Raw genomic sequence first — 8598 nt, forward strand, 5'->3', positions numbered from 1 at the left:
TTGAACAAATTTATATTACCATTTCACAATTTTGTATGGAACTCCTGTATGGCTGGAGACCTTGTTGGTTTAAATCCTTAAAGTCAGTTGCTGGATTGCGTAGGATATAATCCTATTGCAATACAAAAACCATCATACATATTGCTAGTATACATAATTCATTAAATTACGTAATCAAAATAATTAAAAAATTATAATATATTTGATAAAAATATTAATGAAATTGATATCTTACCCAAAAAAACATGGCATACACCATATTGTCCAAGGGTTTGATTCTTCCTTGGCGTTTAGCATGTACGCATAACCCACCATATTAATTACCTTCAACAATTTTTTTGGGTCAAACATTGAGAAAAAACTGCAACATACCCATATATATATATATATAATTAAACCATAACAAACAATTCAACTTACTATATCATCAAGCCACTTCCTTGGTTCCAATGTCATCATCTCACTCCTAATTGCATATGTATCAATGAAATCAACAATTTTCTCCTCACTACGTTAAGAAATAATTAATCAACAGTTTTTATTAAAAAAAACAAAATATGCAAAAACTATTAAAACTACCTGTTTGAATGTTTATTCCACACATAGTTGCATATATCGTTTAAATCATCGGGTAGTTTATAAGGTGATGAAACACTTGGACTCCGTGGACAAACTTTTATAATAATATAAATTTCATTACAGCATTAGTATAAAAAAAATTCAACAAAATAGAAAAAATGTTATTATTTCAATACCTTTGACCTAGACTTCTTAATTGCATTTTTATACACTTTCTGCTTAACATTATGGATTTGATATGACAAATGTTCGTTATTCACCAATGTAGGAGCAAAGGATGCCGCATCTAGTAGATACTCTTTATCACCTTCACTGGACCGAATTAAAACTATTTCAACGTTCTCTAAGGCCTATGACAATTATTAGCACAGTGTAGTGAATTTTGAATAAGCTATTTAAAAACAAATATTCTTTACAAAACACTTTGTTAGCAAACAATTCATGCATATCATTCAACCAAAATACATAATTAGTAATCTATATTCATACCTTTATATTTTCCTTTCTAGCTATGTATCTCTTTACTTTGTCTTTCATAGGAGCTGTTAGAGATGACATATTTTCCTTCAAAGTAGGGCATGGAGATGAAAAACATTTATCATTACTATTGATGGATGATGCAAAGTCAATTCCTTTGGGAACTCTTTAGGTGATTCATTGGGAAAATCCTGGATAGTATTATAGTTTCCCAAGTTATCACAAGATAAAACAATATTAGACCCTATTTCATTAGTTGTTGGTGCATTGGATTGACTATAATTTGAACCATTTTCCTTACATAAAAGATTCTTCTCTTGCATGTTCATCTCTCGTAGGATTACCACCATGTGATGTAGTGCAAATAATTTTGGGCACACAAAACTCTTTAAATCGAATAGCTTCAATATCAACCTTTATTGTCGCTATATCATTTTTTAAGTTAACGAAAACCTCATACTCCCGTTGCTACTCTTTTTCTTTCAGCTTTTGATTATTTTTTTCATACTCCAATAATTCCTTCAACTTTTTCATTTCACACTTCAAACTCTCATACTCTTGTTGCTTCTCTTTTTTTTTCAACTGTTGATTATTTTTTTCATACTCCAATAATTCCTTCAACTTTTCAATTTCACACTCCAAACTCTCATACTCTTGTTACTTCTCTTTTTCTTTCAGTTGTTGATTGTTTTTATCATACTCCAACAATCCTTTCAACTTTTCAATTTCATACTTTAAACTCTTAATTTCACTCTTTAATTCCTCTTTGTTATCAACACATTTACATATATCCTACAAAAATGAAATATAAAATTTTAACTATAGTAAATGACAATTATAACAATGCAAATTAAAGTTATAAATACATACTTTGATTTGAGAGAATAAATGAGAATCAAATGATAACTTTCCCTCTGACTTCATGTCCATAGTTGGTGTGATGATATATGCCTACAAATTCAACCAATATATATATTTCTCAATATGAGAGAATATTTAAACCAAATTATATTAACTTTTATTGTAAAAAAAGATTAATCACATCACCTGAACATTTTTTGGATTTTTAAAATCTTTGATACGAGTCAACCATCCATCAACTTTTTCTTGGTTCCATACAGCGATCCGAGGTAAAAAATGTTGACCATATTTATTGTCAAATGGTGCACCAGATATATGATCCAAAAAAACTATCTGTAAAAATATCATAGAAGGAAAAAAATACAATATCCAATATAAATTTTTCACAAAAAATACAATATCATAACACGATGGAAAAAAAAAATTTATTTTAGCACCTAACCTGAAGAATCAAAACACATCCACTCAACCATGTTGTTTTTCCATCCTTCTTCTTCATCCTATTGCGAAAATTTGATATTCCCGATAACAGCATTTCACACACATGCTTCGATAAGTTCATAGTTGTATTACAACCTATATTATGTAGGCAAGATATGTATTTTTTTTCTGTATAGGTAGATGCTGATGGGCAAAGCAAACAACCTATTGCATACAAAAAAAATTTACCTTTGAACTCATCCGAATCTTTATGTAACATTGGCAATTCCTTTTCTAAATCACTAAATTTTAAGAATCCATTATTAATAAATTTAAATTGATTGCATAAACTTATAATTGTACGATCATCTTCCGCAAAAGTAATAGGGGTCCCCTCAGCTGACAAATCAATAATAATTGACACTGTCTCAGATGCCAATGGAATCTCATAATCATATAATTTCAAACACCTCTTGTTTAAGTCAACCATTTCAATCAACCACAAACAAAGATCCCTATTTAGTTTATATTCTTGTAGATGAATCAAGCCTCCAAGTCCAATAGCACGAATTGAATCATTATATTTAGAACCAATAGTTTGTAATAACTTGTAGAACCGAAAAGGACTACAACGTGTATCCCAACAATTGTACATTACATTAAAAATTATAATATAATAGTATTTGTAAAACCCAACCCATAAATACATGTCATGACATACATGCACTGAGTAGTATGTTATTATGCTAGGAAAAGCACTTAAGAATAGACGAAACTCGGTATTATACCTAATGGTACACTTGAGTTGATTTAACCTCGAACTAGTTCCAATAGGAATTGTAGGAATGAAATTTAAGATTTTATAGTCCAGGAATGACTTAAAATGATTGTTCGGAGTTCGAAATTTCATTTGGGGTAAAATTGAAAACTTTGATGTTCAGGGGTAAAACTGTCATTTTGCCACCTAAGATAATAATTTGATCATTGAGTGAAATTTTTTATCAAGATTAACTATTTGGAGTATAATTTAATGATAGGAAGTGAAAAATTTTAATTCCGACAATTTTCGGAACATAAGGGCAAAATGGTAATTTTATCGTTTGAGGGTAAAAACCGTAATTTTCACCACCCAAAACTTGTCAAAATCATAGGATTTATTTATTTTTGGTATGAATAACTATGGTATTTTAAGTGGTGAAAAATTGAAGTTTAAAAGATGAAATTTTAAAAACGAGCCAACGGGAAAGTGACACATGGTATTTTTTTAATGATTTAATATTATTTTAATGAAAAGTCAGTCCATTTAAACCTCATATTAAGTGATGGCCGGCCATAAAGAAAGAACAAGAGAGAAAACAGAGAGAAAAGGAAGAAAAGAGAAAAACAAAGGAAAACTAGAAAATTCAAAAGGAAAATCGAGTTTTTCGTCCGTTTACGCGTCTAACGATAAGATTTTTCGATTTTAGCTTGATTTCTACCTTTCCTATGCCTTTATTTCCATCAAGCATACTTGAGGAGAGAGATCAAAAAGTGAAACCAAGGGCTGGCCAAAATTCTAGGGGAGAGATTTTGGAATTTTTAGGTTTTGATTTTTAGTTAAATTAGTAGTTTTAGTTACTTAAATGTGTACAGAAATTAAATTGGGCAAGAAAGCATGAAATTTTCACAATACCCACCCTTGGCTGAATATGCATTGATGTACAATGATGATGAACTGATTTTTATTCTAAGAGAAATGAAGAGAAAATGATGAAAAATGGTTAAATGTGATAGAAAAACAAAGTGGAAAATTAACCTAGTTAATGTCCCATTTTTGGCCGAATTTTTCAAGGAGGAAAGTGAACTGATTTTGGTGATTTTAGAGGGTTATTGGCTGATATTTAATGGTTAGAAATGTTGGAGAGAAAATGGGACAATTTAGAGCTAAAATGGAGCGCGTTAGCAATTTATCGGGTAAAGTGCCAAAAATAGGTTAATACCGCGTTTAAGCCGTTTTAGGCTATTGCATTTCATACCATGCATTAGTATAGGATTTAAGTCAATTATATAGTGATTTAGCATCAATGTGGTGAATTGTGTAATTTTTGCAATGTGTCTAGGAGGAGAGCCTTCCGGTAAAGGCAAGGAAGTCGTACCCGACGAACAGTGATCGGGGCACCTAGAAAGCATTTAATTTGTACAAACGGTGAGTAAACCTATTATTATTGTAAATTATCTAGAGTTTATTTTTAAATGCCCTTTATGTATTTTATGAAATGAAAACGAGATTAAAACGGGATTTTTGATGTTTTAGGAATAAATGTGACAAATAAAAATATATTGTATTGATTATGAAATTGAGTAATTGGAGGCTGCAAATTGACTTGAAAAATATATATTTTCCTAGGAATGGCTTATGAGAAATGAGTATATGTGGCTATATTTTGTGAGTGCATTGGGAAATTTATGTAAGTTGTTTTTACTATGCAGGCTGGATAAATAAATAAAAGCCACGTTATACTGTCGAAATTTTATTAAAATTGGTGGGTTAGTCACTGCAGTGACGGGTTTCCGTGGACTGCCTATTAGAGGGGCACGGTAAACCCAGTTATATAGTTACTCCGGTTGTAGAGGCGAGGAGGGTAACTCCCGGGGTAGTATTAGAGCTCACTTCACGTCGAACCCCCACGTGAATGTGTAACTCGGCCAACGCCAAGGAACGGCTGGTTTTAAAAATAAAAATGTGTTTCACGTGTGAATATTTTAACACCCTTGGCGGACTCGGTTAGATGCCTCGGCCAAGGTATCCCCGAGGATTAGTTTTGGCTTGAGCCTTGTTTTAATAAAAGACATAAGCCTTAACAACTGTTTTGGTAAATTACAAATATTTTATGGTTTAAGAAATAAATTGAAAACATTATGAAATGGGTTGAAATTTGTTGTTTAAACTTGCCTCCATTTTACTCGCCTTTAGATATTTATGATAATGTCTGTTTACTCATTGGGATTGCAAAATCTCACCCAACTCCTTTCCACCCATTTCAGGTTCAGTATAGACTGTAGATAGCTGATCTCATCGAGGACTACCATTGGATCTGCATTTTCCAAACCGTAGGTTCACAGTCCTCTTTACTTTTGTTTATTCGGGGGCCCTCTTGTTATTGTAAATTAAATTAAATATTTTGGCTTACTGTATTTCAGTATGTATAAATTTATTTAGCTTTTACGCTATAAAAATTATTCACGGTATACTCTATAAATATTGTTTTATAAGAAAATAGAATATTCCCTTAATATTTCTTTTATTTTCTTATTATATTCAAATAACCGTAATTTTGTTTTAAATGAAGATTTTATACTTTTAAACTCATTTTGAATATGAATTATGTGTTTTGTACTTGTATTACGTTTTAGCCAGTTTCGAAATTTTTGAGAAAAAAATGACCAAATTACCCCTGTGTGGTGAAAATTTTAATTTGATTGTTTTTTATCTAAAATAGTGTACATTCTCTAAAAACTCGATATTTAACAATGATTGCTCACAGGAAAGGAAGAAAACTTATATGTAAGCCCTGTGGGGTTTCGGTTGGCATTCGGGATAATGAGTGTCAATCGGGACGTCAGGGCGATTGTCATGGGCCTGAGGGAGGTTCCGGGTCGTGACAGTATTAGTGTCATGAATAAATAAAATGTATTGTAGCATTCACCATTTACATTTTGACCAACATTATTAATTTTATAATTTTAAATCTTTAATAAAATTGATAAAAATTAAACAATCAAGTAAAAATGAATTCATTCAAAAAATTGAGAAGAAAACAATAACTTTGTTTAGACATACCTATAAATTAAATAAATTATTAAAAATATATATCACTTCAAATGTATTTTATTCTAATATTAAAATTCTAATAAAATAATCAACATGACACTTACCTTATTAACCTTTGCATTGAATTCTTTTTTTTCTTCCAAATATCGCAAACGGTCTACTATTGCTAAATTTTTAAAAACTAACTTCCTCTCATCAGGAAGAGATGCAAAAGTTTTTGCAATATCTCCCATAACCTATTAAAAGATAATTAAGATAAAAGAATTATTCACAATCATTCATTCAAATTTGAAATTATATTAAAATTATACATTTCAAAAGGGCATATTTATACACCTTATTTGTCAATTTCATCTTTTTATCCTTTTCGTTTTCACCACAAATGGATTCACTGTCAAGAAAAAAAATAATTATTATAAACTAAATTTAATCGTCAACATAAACATCAATATATAATAAATTTCACAATGTAATGAACAATAATACTTACAATTATGTCGAATAAAAAAAAGCAACATATGTACACACTTATTAGTAAAAAACAAAGGCATTCTTAGGTCGCTTTGGATGACAAGATTTGTTAATGACTTGGTCTTTGTTGCCATCTATGTTTTCATGGTTTTCACCTTTTTCCAAAACGAAATCCATGCAAAAAGTTTTTGTCATAGTCTCAACATCTCTCATTATTGTTGTCATATATTTTCTAACAACCGTATTTGTAAAACTGCATTACAAAGTAAATATAACCAGCCTTAAACAGGATTATGAATTGAATAATTGTTATGACAAACATCAATAACAAATACCAAAGCATAAATTAAAAAGTTATACAATAATGATATTCAAACACAACTAGATTTTTATTAACTTACAAATCATATTATTTTTAAAAAATTCTAATATAAACTATTAAAAAAATAGCTCAAATGCAAACTATTCCCATAAAATTTTAAATCAATTTCCATAAGCTAGTTATTGATATGAATAACATTCAGAGCAGTGAGTTCAAACATAGGAAAGTAACAATGATTTAGCTTTTCTTTTCTTTCAAAATATTCCTGGGCATGTTGAACTTGGGTATTTAAATGTTTATTGAACCAAATGCAGGCCATATATCATTCATTAAAGATGCAGCTGCCACTCGACCACCTGAGAATCTTCATCACCTGCTTAAAGTGCTTCAAACAATTTGTGTTAAATTATCATGCAGTAAAACAGGAAAAACCAAGGTAAATACTATTAATACCAGGCCTCCAGTTGTTCTTGGGATGACATAAATGGAAGCAATGTCTACATATGTCTGAGTAGTGACAAATACATCAACACAGACTTGTTACATGTTCCAATATAAAGAGCATGGTCAGAAAAATCAGTTATAGCCACAGATATATGTAACTAGCAAAAATTTCAGTAAGCATTCACTGGACAATTTTTTTTATCATATTACAATGATATCAAGGACAAAAGAAATCACTCAAAGTTTACCTGATACTCAGCAAACTCAATTGCCATTGTCTTGAGAATTTTGTCAGCAAGTTGCAGTAATTTATGCGCCTCCTAATCAAACAAAAAATTAAAGAATATTCTTGCCGTTTTGCAAGGTTTCGATGCTGATATCGGTTAGAGTGAAAGACCTTCTAGGAAGGTTGACATTGCAGGAGAAGGTTAGGCTGTTGGTAAACAATGCTGCACCAGTTCCACAGCTCGAGATCAAAGGGTACGAATGGTGGTGATATTGGTTAGAGTGAAAGACCTTCTAGGAAGGTTGACATTGCAGGAAAAGGTTAGGCTACTAGTAAACAATGCTGCACCATCCACGGCTCGAGATCAAAGGGTACAAATGGTGGTCCAAAGGTAGTGTTGCTTCAATACATAGCGCTGTAGCGCTGAATTCACAATAAAATAATTCAAAAAAAATTCCTCCGTTAAGAAAGAACACAGTCTGTTGGGGAGAGTCCTCATCTTCCCTGACTCCTCTATTAGAGAGAGTTCTTATTTATCTTGATTTTTTAATTTTATTTTTTTATTAACCGGTTGAACTGGTTTACATGTTTCTTTATCAGTTTTAAATCAATCGTCACAATTTAATCTCGTAAATTAAACGATATTTATTTATTAACCTTACAATAAGGTAAAAAATAATGACCTTATTGCAGAATTTGCCCTGTTTCAAAAAATATCATTTGCTGGACACATAAGTCTAGTCATTAGTCAATCGTTAATGTTTTCGTTAGTTTGATGAAGTGACAATATCGAAAAGATAATTTTACTTTTTATTAATTTTAAAAAATACCATTATATAAATCATTTTTTTTTCATTTTTAAAATTTTTATCTTTCTTTTGCCAAATAATTTTTCTCAAGCCAGGGAAGAGAAGCACCGATCTAGTGCTCTCAAGGAAGGAGAGCACCTGCTGTGGGGTGGTCAGCTAACAAATGGGAGCACCGCCA

This window comes from Theobroma cacao, chromosome 4, assembly GCF_000208745.1.
Source record: "Theobroma cacao cultivar B97-61/B2 chromosome 4, Criollo_cocoa_genome_V2, whole genome shotgun sequence".
NCBI classification, from domain to species: domain Eukaryota; kingdom Viridiplantae; phylum Streptophyta; class Magnoliopsida; order Malvales; family Malvaceae; genus Theobroma; species Theobroma cacao.